Source organism: Alligator sinensis, unplaced genomic scaffold (genome assembly GCF_000455745.1).
Source record: "Alligator sinensis unplaced genomic scaffold, ASM45574v1 scaffold1273_1, whole genome shotgun sequence".
NCBI classification, from domain to species: domain Eukaryota; kingdom Metazoa; phylum Chordata; order Crocodylia; family Alligatoridae; genus Alligator; species Alligator sinensis.
In genome coordinates this window covers 422,824-434,410 of record NW_005842653.1, presented here as the reverse complement: position 1 = coordinate 434,410, position 11,587 = coordinate 422,824, and the positions used below count along the sequence as shown (strand labels likewise).

The following is an 11,587-nucleotide window of genomic DNA, read 5'->3' as shown; positions in this document are numbered from 1 at the left end:
GGAATGGATTTGTGTGCTGGGAGGAAGCGGCAGGCTGACTTCTTTGTTTAAACTTGTTGCTGTGACTAACCTTCTCCATGTCTAGCATTATGCATGGTTGAGTGCTGCGCACCCTTTCCTCAACACCTTGATCATGCCTCTGGGGGTGGCTGAATTTGCTGAGTGCTTCTAGCATTTCACAGAAAATCAGTGGTGTCCATCATGGATCCCAGGTGAAAAAAAAATGTTCTTGAGGCATCTCTGAGAACCAGTTATGGCTCTGGGACTTGCTGTGACTGTGGAAGCTGGTTCCTCAGATCTCAAGGGTTGGATGGGGCTGGTGAGTTTGCTGTTTCTGCTCTATAGCTGTAACTCTCTTGCTTTTTTTTATAACTAGCAACTCCAGCTACTTTCTTCATCACTCCTTGCTGCTGTTAGAGCAACAGCAGTCTCCCTGATTTGGGCTGGGATGCTGGCTGCTAGCAGGGAACTAGGAATAAAAGCAGACAGCCAACCCTCTTTCCTTTGGGAGTGAGACGTTTGATGTCTCTCTACAGGGCCAGGGCTCCCACTCCCAGCTATACTGGGATTTGTGGCAGTCGTGGGAATTGGGAATGCTGATAAATTACATGTAGAAAAATTCCTCAGTGAGAGGAGGGAGAATGAAAACACACACACACCCCCAAGCACAAAATCTTACAGCCAAGCTGCATGAACTGTTGTGCTCACGGAGGCTGAGACTGACACCCTCCCACACCTGACTAATGGGAGTCCATCAGGGAACTCATCATGATCGATGGTCAGGATCCATCTTCCCAAGCAGTGCACAGGCTTGGGGCTACAAGGCAGCTCCCCCAGAGCTACTGTTCCAGCCTGTGGGACACGTTATACCTCAATAACTCAAGCCATATTGGCATGGATCCTGTGGCCCCTGTCTCTGTCCATCTTCCTGTGGCCTCCCCTACAATATTTGTGATCCACATGCAGACTGCTAGTGCAGCATGCTTAGGCAGGGTTGGATGAGGGCAATTTGGGACTCTTTGCACACCCTATGTGCAGTCACCCGCCCCTACCCCCACCCTTTTGCCTGAGTAATAGCAGCCCATCCTTCTCTCCCCGTGACCTTGCTCCCTTCAGCAGGGTTAATGGAACATCTGCGTTGTTGCCAGCGAGACAGAGAAACCCCCTTCTCAGGGAGGATGATAGTCATCAGATTAGCTCTGTCTCAGACAGGGAGTGTCCCAACCCATGAGTGCTCCCTCCTCAGTCATACACAAACCTAGGCGATGAGTGGGTGGCAAGGATGGGTCAGGATGCAGCAGTCCAGGACCAGATAATAGGGGATCACATACTTTGCACAAATGAAATCCCAGCCCTACTGAACAAACATCAACCCTGTTTCAAACCATTGCATGCCTGGCTGAGGGGGAGGGCAGCTACTGCTTTGAAGCCCAGAGGTTTTGGCACACGTTTTCCAGTATTTTATTTGCCCTTTATGTTTAATACCAGATTATCAGGTTCTCCGCTCTTTTGCTGGTCTTTCAGTTTTGCCTCTCCCTGAAGCTTTGTCTGAATTTTGCCAGAAGTTGCAGGGCAACCTTGGTAAACCTCCCCATGGGATAACAACAGCTGCCTCACTGGCAGGGTGGGGTTTGCCTTCTCTCAACCCAAGTAGCTACAGGAGGGGTGAAGGTGTCATGCAGCACCCCAGCATCCAAGAGAATTTCCCACACCTCACAACTTGAGCTAGGGAAACTACTTTGCTTTCTAAGCCCTACAAGGGGAACAAACACCTGAACAGACATAGTCCATCTATCTTTGTAAACTTGCATGTGATTTCTAGTCTCTTTCTTATTCGATATGTCTTTCTGTGCCGGTTCAGGTCCTATACAGAATGAACACATAAGTCTTGCAAGTTACCTGGAAACAATAACACTCGTTAGACTAAGTAGCTAAGTATCATCAACTAAGTTGAAACTAGACAATGTACTTTGTTTGATGGATACATAGTCAATATTAATCTTTCTTACTAAGAGAGCTATTATATTTGCTAATACATTGAAAAAAACCCAAATTTTGTAATTAAAAGCTGTTTCAGAACAAAAATCACAATGTTTAACAAATGCTGGGCAAAACATTTCAACATTATCAACATGTTTTTCTAGGATTCCCTTTCCCCCTGCAAAAAAATGTAGCCATTCTAGTTTCAGGAGGCATTTTGATTTCAACAGATTTTAATATTTAAACGGAATCTGGTTTCATCAATGTTTTTCTGACTCATTCTTCTTATTAATGATGTTTCATTAATCATTAGTCTCTCATTAGTCACAAAAGTTCAGCTTAGAACCTAAAGTGTGCTTTGTAGACACATAAATAGAGGAACATGCATTAATTTTTAAGTGGTAACCCATGAACAGAAAAACATGGTTCAGCTGCTTACCAAAGAAGGCCTCTAATGGAATGGAAGCAAAGCTGTGCTCTTATATTTGAGAAAACTTGGAAGTGGTCTCAAGAAAAGAGGTTACATAGTATGGATGAATTTTGTGCAGGTTCTATATTAAGTTCCTCATATTAGAAAATATGCACAGAAGGCTTTTAGAGGCAAAAGAAATATCTCTTCATGTAACTGTGATGGTCAAAGACCTGTTGCTGGTGCAACCACTGCTGGAATCCAGTAAGCAACACTGGGGTCCACAATATAAAAGGGTGTTGAAAAAGCTGGAGAAAGCACAAGAATGACTGAAGGAGGGAAACCATGTCTTAAAGAGAAAGTATCAAGCTCCTTTTAGTGAAAGAGAAAGTTAAGGGGGAATTGGTCACAGTCTATATGTAGCCATACAATGAACAGCCAATGGAGACAATTCTCTGTCTAGGCAAGATACGGCACTACCTGGTGGCTGGCAGCTGAGGTTAGTCAAACTTAGAATCTAGAATGAAATGCAATTTTTAACGTCAGGGTCCTCCTGCATTGGAACCCATTCCTAGGTTGTGGTCCATCACTAACTAGATGTTTTTTCTAAAAGATCTATTCTACTTCAGACAGGAATGAATTTGGGGAAGCCCTATGGCTGAAGTTATGCAGGAGGTCAGGCTAGATGATCACGAGGTTTCCTGCTTTGCTGACATAATTGATCAATTCTAGTGCACGATATACCTGCCCTACATATTACAAGACTTGTAACATATTACTCCTGTTAGGAATAAAAATTAGGTTATCGTTTCTACTTTTTCCACTGCGGCAATTAAAGGAATTCTTTCCTCCTATCTATATTTCTTGCAAACTATTTTAGAAGTAAAATAGCTAAATAGAGAGAAACCTTTAGTGCTAAAGGAAGGATTTTTTTCCCCCTCCAGTATAACATTTGTTTCAGGCTGAAATGATGACTAAGGAGGGTTGAACAATTCCCAGGACAGCTTGCATTTGGTTTTTTTGCAGTGCAAAGCTGGCCCTTCTTTCATTACTGATAACAGATTTATGACTTTAGGCGTTGGCTCTTTTATCAATGCTATGTTTTCAGGCTTCATTAAATGAATAGACTTTCAACTGCAAAAAACAAAGAGCTGAATCAGGAAGGCAAATGGCCTTTGTGTATGCAATTTCATATTCACTTTTCATTTATTTTCCTAATAAGTTTATTAAGTATTCCTTTGTGGTAACCTGCTCCTTAAAAAAAAAAGGCTTCTCTTTACTGTAGTTAAAGCATATATATTCTTGAGGGAAGCAGACAGAATTTTCCCCATTGTTTTCCCATCATGTTTGTTTTCACTACTACTTCTAAGAGGAAAAGCTCTTTGCAAAAACAGGAAATAGCAAAATCCTTTGCACTATAGTGCCACACACACAATGAGTGTACATGTTTTAAACCTAAACTTCAGGAAAAGTAGTAGCATGTACTAAAAGACCATCAATGGGAGTTTTCCCATTGACTTGAATGGTGGCAGAATTAACTCCTTTATGAGTAAGACTCATTGCCTTATCTGAGTTCAGGTGGGATTTAACTAATTATAATCCGCCTATGTAACAATCTCTCTATAAAATCAATTAGAGACAAAATTGGTTATTTTCAGTACTAATCTGGTACCTGGGGCTGCTGTGTGCTGTGAAGCATTTGCAAATGCATCCATTTGCACCCCAGAGATGGACGCATTTCAGTTTATAGCAAATATAGCATTTACAAATCTACTAGGTAAAATCTTAGGGCACTTGTACCTGTGACAGGGGTCTAATCCCCAAGCCTTTATTCTATGCCCCTAAATTGAAATGGTGGAGCATAGAATAAAACCCTGTGGACTATGTCAAAACCCTTGTATGATTAAAGTCCTGAAGAGCAAGAAAAGGCTTACAGATACGGGGCTGTTCAGCCTAGAAAAGAGAAGATTTCAGGGGGATTTGGTGGCAGTTTATAAATATATCAGGGGAGAGCATCAGGGGCTAGGTGAACAACTAGTCACCAAAGCGCCCCAGGGGAAAACACAGGAGCAACCCTCCTAGAAGAAGGTTTCAGACTGGATATAAGGAAAAACTTCTTCATGGTTCATGTGACCAGACTGGAATGGACTCCCAGTGGGGGTGGTGCAGGCACCTACCCTGGAGATCTTCAAAAGGAGACTGGACGTGTACGTTGCTGGGGTTATTTGACCCCAGCAGTCTTTCCTGCCCAGAGGGGGGGAGGTGGGGGCTGGATCTGATGATCTCACAAGGTCCCTTTCAGCCTTAAACTTCTGTGAATCTGTTAACCATTTCAATTTTTCCATCGTGTTACAGTGAGGGGCCCAATCCTTTTTTGGGTTGTTTTTTTTTGTTGGTGTCAGAGCCAGAGCCAAGCAGCCCCTGAACTGCAGGAGGCCTTGGTCCTTCCCACTACAGCAGTGGTGCCCCCTGGGCCCATCCAGATGGGCTGCTAGTGGGCCAGGTGCTGCCCCAGCTCAGAGCTTGGGAGCAGTGCCCGGCGGGCTTCCAGCAGACAGCCTCCCAGTGAGTGGGCTCAGGGAAGAGTTGGATCGAGCTGGGTGCTGCCTCCAAGCTGGGACAGCACCCAGCCCGTTAGCAGCCTGCCCAAGCAACCCCAGGGGCACCGCCACTACAGAGGGAAGGCCCAGGGCCCCCCACAGCTCATGCCGGCAGCATGCCCCCCCCACAGCCATGGGCAGGCTCCACTGAAAAAAAAAAGATCGGCCCCTCTACCTTCAGGCTTCTGCTGAAAGCAGAAGCAGTGAGGGGCACAATCCTTCTCTTTGGTGGAGCCTACCTGCCTCTCCTGTGGCCAGGGGGCGAGCTGCCAGGGGGCCAAGCACCCCATGAGCTGTGGGGGGCCCTGGTCCTTCCCTCCACAGTGGCGGTGCTCCCCCAGGGCTGCCCAGGCAGGCTACTAGCAGGCCGGGTGCTGCCCCAGCTTGGAGGCAGCACCCAGCCCCATCCAACTGTTCCCTGACCCCGAGCAGGGGCAGCACCCAGCCCACCAGCAGCCCGCCCAGGCAGCTCCGCGTGGTGCCACCACCATGGAGGGAAGGACCAGGGCCCTCCACAGCTCAGGGGCCAAGCGGCTCACCCCCGGTTGTGGGAGAGGCGGGCAGGCTCCCCCCAAAAAAAAAAAAGGGATCAGGGCCCTCACCACTTCTGCCTTTATCAGGCACCTGCTGAAGGCAGAAGCAGCGAGGGGTCCAATCCCTCCCTGAAGCAAAACCTCTTCAAAAAGGAGAATTAGAAGATGGGAAAGGAACCAAAAGAGAAAAATGGGAGAAAATCTGGAGGGCACCTTTCAACCAAGCCCATCATCACAGACACGGGCAGAATGAGCAGGGGGCACTTTGGCAGGAGGCAAGGGCTGTTGTTTCATTTGTATGCAGCCCAGCACGATGATGTCCTGGTCCAAGACTATGGCTCCAAATAAATAATAATAAACTGCTTCCCTATCATCTTTGGCAAGCCCTGCTGATGTTTAGGAGGCTGGGAACCCTGCAGACTCATTTCCTGTGGAATGTATCAATGTTTCCCTGGAGTCCTGCACATCTGACTTTTGCACAGAGACCCTAGGACTGTCCCTGAGGCACTGGTGGGAATGCAATACTTCACTGCATTTCAGCTCTACTTTAGCTCCTTTTTAATGTATGTATCCAGCAGTGCGCTTTTTTGTTCAATAGACAGTTACCCTGTTTATTTCTCTTTCCTTGTCTATTTTCCATTTCTTAAGCCCCAAGGCAGCATAACCAACTACAAAAAGCCATTTGACTTAAGTCAGCAAAAACTTATGGGCTGCTTCTATTGTGAAGCACATTTTCATGGGTTAATATAAAGAGGAGATTAACGATCTCAGGCTTTTCTCTTCCCACCCTTCCAAACTGCAAGTGTTCACACTTCACAAAAACAGTGATGAGCATTTTTCTGGTAACACACCAAAATAAATCAAACACATGCTGCCTGGAGATCCTACCTTTCTCTAATTAAGAGATCCGGCTGTAGTCAGTAAGCAGGTTCTTTGAATCCAACACTAGCAGCAGAGAGGTCAGTAAAACAGCAACTTCAAGTTTATTCTGACAAAAGTCTGAACCATGTTTGCAGTTCTAGTCACATTTGTCAGAGCTTACCATTTTACCCTTAACCTGGGCTGACTATCTTCATTTTCAGATATCATTACTAGATTGCGTCAGTAAAAAATTATACAAAATCCAGTACATTGCAAAGGTATGGAGAGACTGAAATAGCCTGAATAGGCTTCCTCATTTGAATTAGGTAATGAAAGAAAAGCAACGAATCCAGTACATTGTTGTGGAGATACGTATTACCCAGACTGAAGCTTAATTAGATGGTGTTCTAGATTGAATTAAGAGATGTGACTATTTAAATAAGAAGGATATGTATTAATTTCTTCTCTGATCAATTTAGTCTTGATTACCAAAAGAAGGTATTATCTTCCTATGATTTCGGTAACATCCCAAATGATAATCAAATAAAGTGAATCAATGCTAAAATTATTACCTTGTGCAATCATATGCTGGCATTCCATGCTACTTGAAACAATGTGTCTCATTTCACTGGGATACATGAATGCCTTACATTTAAAAATATATTTGCTTTTTCTTAACAAACCCAGATAGCAGGACAGGCAACACAGACTTGATAGAATGGATTATGCCTGACGTGACTTTGTAAAAACACAGCATCCTCCAGTTGTTGCATACCAGGAATTGTTGCCCTAAACAATGCTTTTCTCGAGACCTCATAACAGATTGCACTCGCCAAAAAAGCGATGCATTGTGCAGTTTGTGTTAATCTCCAGATTCATCTTCAGACTTTCTTACCCACCAAGGGAAACTCTTAACAAGGTTTTACTTTGCCCCCCCAAATTGTGAGCTCTCTCTAAGCACATTGTAGATCTACTAAAGCTGAGCTGCTCTGAGCGTCAGACTACCACACCCCACATTCTGCTTTCTGAAGGTGAGCATAGAAAACGATATGGGAGGGAAAGAATTGGGAGTTCCTAGCAGAAGAGTAAGCTTATGTGCAAAGTCCCAGTTAGAATACGTCCCCCTTCCACTTACCTGGCTGAGAAATAAAGAGAAACAGCCCAGAGCCCCTGCTGAATCCCAAGGCAGTCTCGGCTCTGACTGTCCTACTCCTCCAAGCTCAGTTGCCGCGTTACAGATTCCTTTGTACTGTCCGGTCTCGTGCGTTCCTGGAAAGGGATCTGATGAAAGTGCTGATGTTTAGCTGCTGAATTACTGTTGTCTGAGCAGCAGGAGGTCACCAGACTGCTGGTTTGATCTTCAATTCATTTTCCAGCTGAAAAAAAAGACGAAAATTAACTCTTTCGTGTCTTCCAAATCTCTCTAAAGCCCAACCTCTGAGAATACCTGGTTTGAGTTAAATCTGTGCCCCACCCCTTATGTTAGAAGGGAGGGGTAGGTCTTGTATTTTTTACAGCAGTAAAGTTTAGAAGAACAGAAACAGCTCACCTGGTGAAAGCCGGGACATTATTTTAAGACTTGGGGCGCAATTCTGCAATTACTTGGATGTAAAGCTGGATGAACCACACCAAAGCCAATAGGCATATACTTTGCTATGGGCAATTTTACTAGGGAGCCAAATCCTCAAAGCCTTGTGCTATTCCACACAATCCTTTCACAAACAAATCCCCATTGAAGGCAGTGGGTATATTGTGACCTTCCCTGGAAAAAGGCTGAGGAAGAGGCCCTGGAGAGGGCAGTTCTTCTCTGTTTCCCTTCCAGAATTTCCTTCCCTTGGGGAACAGAGTTTCTGGGAAGGGTGGGATTCACTCCCAGGAGCAAACCCAAGGATTTGTGCACGTGCTGAAGCTAATGAGGGATTGACACTGAAGGCTTGTGTCTCCACTGTAGCCAAGGCTGTGTGCCATGATGACACCACTTCATGCTCTTGGCTTTCTAGCTTTTTATGCTCACGTCAGAGCGGCATCCATAGAGATGGGGCTACAGACATATGCAAATTAATGAACGGGCAAGCTGGGCATGAGCCCAAGGGGCTCTACTTATTCGGGGCCCCGGGATCCTTATTAGCAGGGAAGTGAAAGCCACAGTTTTAAACTCGGCGCCCTTTTTTGGTGCCAAGTTTAAAACTACGGCTTTCATATTTGCTTCCCTGGGAGCTGAAAGTGGGGCCCCTCACCAATGGGGCTGGGGGGAAGAGTGGGCAGGGCTGGGGTCAGGCAGGGAGAGCTGGGTGGAGGGGGACAGGCTGGGTGGTGTTGCGTCTGGGGAGGAGGGGGCTGAGCCGGGCTGGGAGAGCTGTACCGCACCTGGCAGGGGGGTGGTTAGGGCTGGACCAGCCAGGCCAGGAGTGCCACACCACGCTGCACCTTTGCAGGTGGCAGTGCTGGGAAGGACTTGGGGGCTATAGTCCCCCCAAATTCATCTTAGCCCCCCCACGGCCATCCTTCCCAGTGCTGCTGGCCACCTGCAGAGACACAGTGCAGCGTCCTAGCTCAGCCCAGCCCAGCCCAGCCTTCTGTATCGGTGTGGCTGCATGGGACAGCTGGGCAGCAGCTCCCTGCAGGTAAGTGTAACAGGGGACCGGGTAGGGAGTGAGACTGAGCCGCAGGCAGCTCACACGGGGGAGCAGGATGCGGAGAGCTTCCTCCGTGTGATCGAGAATATGTGTGTGTGTATCTGTCTGTCTGTCTATGTTCATGTGCAGAGAGTGAGAGTAGAGTGTGCACACCTGTGTCTGTGTGCGCCTGTGCGTGTGAATAGGTGTGCGTACACTCGGCCGTAGCAGGGGCAGGGAGCAGGGAGAAGAGGCGGGCATGTGCCCCCCAGCCTGGCAGGGTCCACGCAGCCTCCCTTGCCAGCACTAGGAAGGGAAGGGGCCCCTCTCCCCCCCTACAGCCCAGCTCTCATGGAGGGAGGGGGCCTCCAATTTCGTGCTTGCCCAGGGCCCCAGTACACCTTAATCCAGGCCAGGGCTGTCTGCATACTGATTAAGGCATCATGGTGCAGCTCAGTGGAAGTTTGCTTGAATGAAAGCTAAGCAAAAGGGTCTCCAGGATATGGCTCAAGCAGTGAGAGGCCAGTTTGTTAGTCTGTGAGCTTGTCACATTGGGACTTAGTCTTCTTATTGGCCTGTCCGTGGTAGAAAAACTACTGTGATTCTAAGAGCAGGTAGTTTTGTAGGACAAGCAAAGAGCTGGGCTCCAGGAAGTCAGCTGCTTATTCCTGGCATAATGAAAAAAAAGTTGTTTGTTGTGTCCTTGACCTCCTGCCACTCACAACATAACCCACAAGCTCTGCGCTTTCATTTCCCCATCCGTAAACCGAGGACAACCCATTTGGGCTTCACGGGTCTCTAGAATCTGACCGCGCTGGTCGTAAAGCATGGAGGGGACCGAGGTGCGTCCTAGGGGAGCTCAGTGTTTCACAGAAATGCAAAGCGGTGTTGTAGCTGTGACTGCCATGGCTTCCCCTTTGCCAGGGGCTGGACATGGGAAGGGTTTTGCTTTCCCTGACAAATTCTCATCCCTCTAAGTGCCTCCTCCTGCCCGGGGCAGTCATTCAGCTGGGCGCCTTTTCCCTGGTTGAAGTTTCCCCCTCTCCGTTTGTATTGAAGGTATCAAATGTCTCCCATGCAGCCAGCCTGGAGCTGAGAAAAGGAAATATTTTTGGCTCATGCATATAAGATAAAGTCGCTGCAGGAGGCCTGAGCTTGCAGACAGTTTGATGTTATTAATAGCCAAGGGAGCTCGATTTTAATGTGAGAATATTTGCTATCTGCTGTTGACACAATATCACCCTCTGAAGGCGACCAGCCAAACACAGCTTACGGCAGTTGCTTGGGGCTGGCCTATCCCTCCCTTGTCCCCTGCTGAAAAACCCACAGAGGAGGTTAGGAAACCACAGCAGCTTGTCCTGAGAGAACAGCATGTTCCACCGGATGGAGACAGGGGGAAAAGACGGCCAAAACAGGCCACCCTTTAGCCTGGGACACAGCAGGACACTGGGAATTCTTCGGGCTCTCTCTGCAGCCTGTTCCATTCCCTGGGATGCCTTCATGCTGGATGAAGGTGTTAGAGCCTGATTTTTTCAGAGGGGATGCACATTTGCTGCTTTCCCCAATATCAGAAGGGCATGTCAAATATGGAGGCCCTTAACGTGTAGGCAGTGCAACAGGACAGGCCTGAGGAAGGCTGTGGCGTCCCCCGGGTGGCTGCACAAGAGCTGTTCTCACACTCAGGCTTCCCCAGGGCTCTGCCCTGTCACCTCGCCTGCCAATGCCTTGATGTAGAAACTGAAGTTAATTTGGGAGGCTGCCCTCAGAATAGCAGAGTCGGCCTCAGGTGCTTCATTCTGCCCTGCGGTTCACTGAGCTGCCTTGGTCTGTTCTGATGCATTCGGCTCCGGGTGCAAGGCATTTCTCTGTGTCCTTGGCCTCACTCCACCTCACCCTGTGTGTCTCTGTTCTGGGGGCTTGCGCTTCCTCTTAGGGTCTGCTCTTTCTCCGCTGCCCCAACTGGTTCCCTCTGGGTCTGCAATCAGTACCACGGACCCAGTCTCCCTGGGGCCTTGTGTGTAGCCCTTTTATCAGACAGCCGTTATTCTGGCCCTGTTGCTAGCTCTGCTCAGTCCATAGAGTTTGCTTGCTCCTCGGCTCCATCTACTAGGCTTAGATTCATAGATGTTAGGGTCGGAAGGGACTTCAACAGATCATTGAGCCCAAGCCCCTGCCCTGGGCAGGAAAGAGTGCTGGGGTCAGATGACTCCAGCCAGATGTCTATCCAGCCTTCTCTTAAAGACGCCCAAGGTAGAAGAGATCACCACCTCCCTTTGGAAGCCCATTCCAGATTTTGGCCACCCTTACTTGCCCTCAACACAGCCTTTCAGTCCCCCTGTCAGCCCTGCTTCAATGTACTGGGACCCTTGTCAGCGCTACCTGCCTCCTAGTCTTTCATGGGCTCTCTCACAGTAATCCCCTGACCAGTAGTCTTGCACCAGCCCATTGGTTTGCTAGTCAAAATGCTCAGTGCCCCGCCACCAGGCACCCACCATGGTCCTTCTCCCCTCCAGCCACTTAAGGCCCTTATATACATTGAATAATCATAGCAAAAAAATCCTTCCCGAATAAATACAAACAAGGGCACTT

General features: G+C 47.8%; 1 long non-coding RNA gene across 1 annotated transcript in view; it reads right to left on the bottom strand.

Moving 5' to 3' along the window:
- Positions 1-8,082, bottom strand: part of LOC112551904 — a 30,595-nt gene extending 22,513 nt beyond the window's left edge. The window contains exons 1-2 of the long non-coding RNA XR_003096243.1: positions 7,933-8,082; positions 7,519-7,759 (exon numbers count right to left, since the gene is read on the bottom strand). This is a non-coding gene — a long non-coding RNA (uncharacterized LOC112551904). The remainder of the gene's footprint in view (positions 1-7,518; positions 7,760-7,932) is intronic.
- Positions 8,083-11,587: the final 3,505 nt, after the last annotated feature.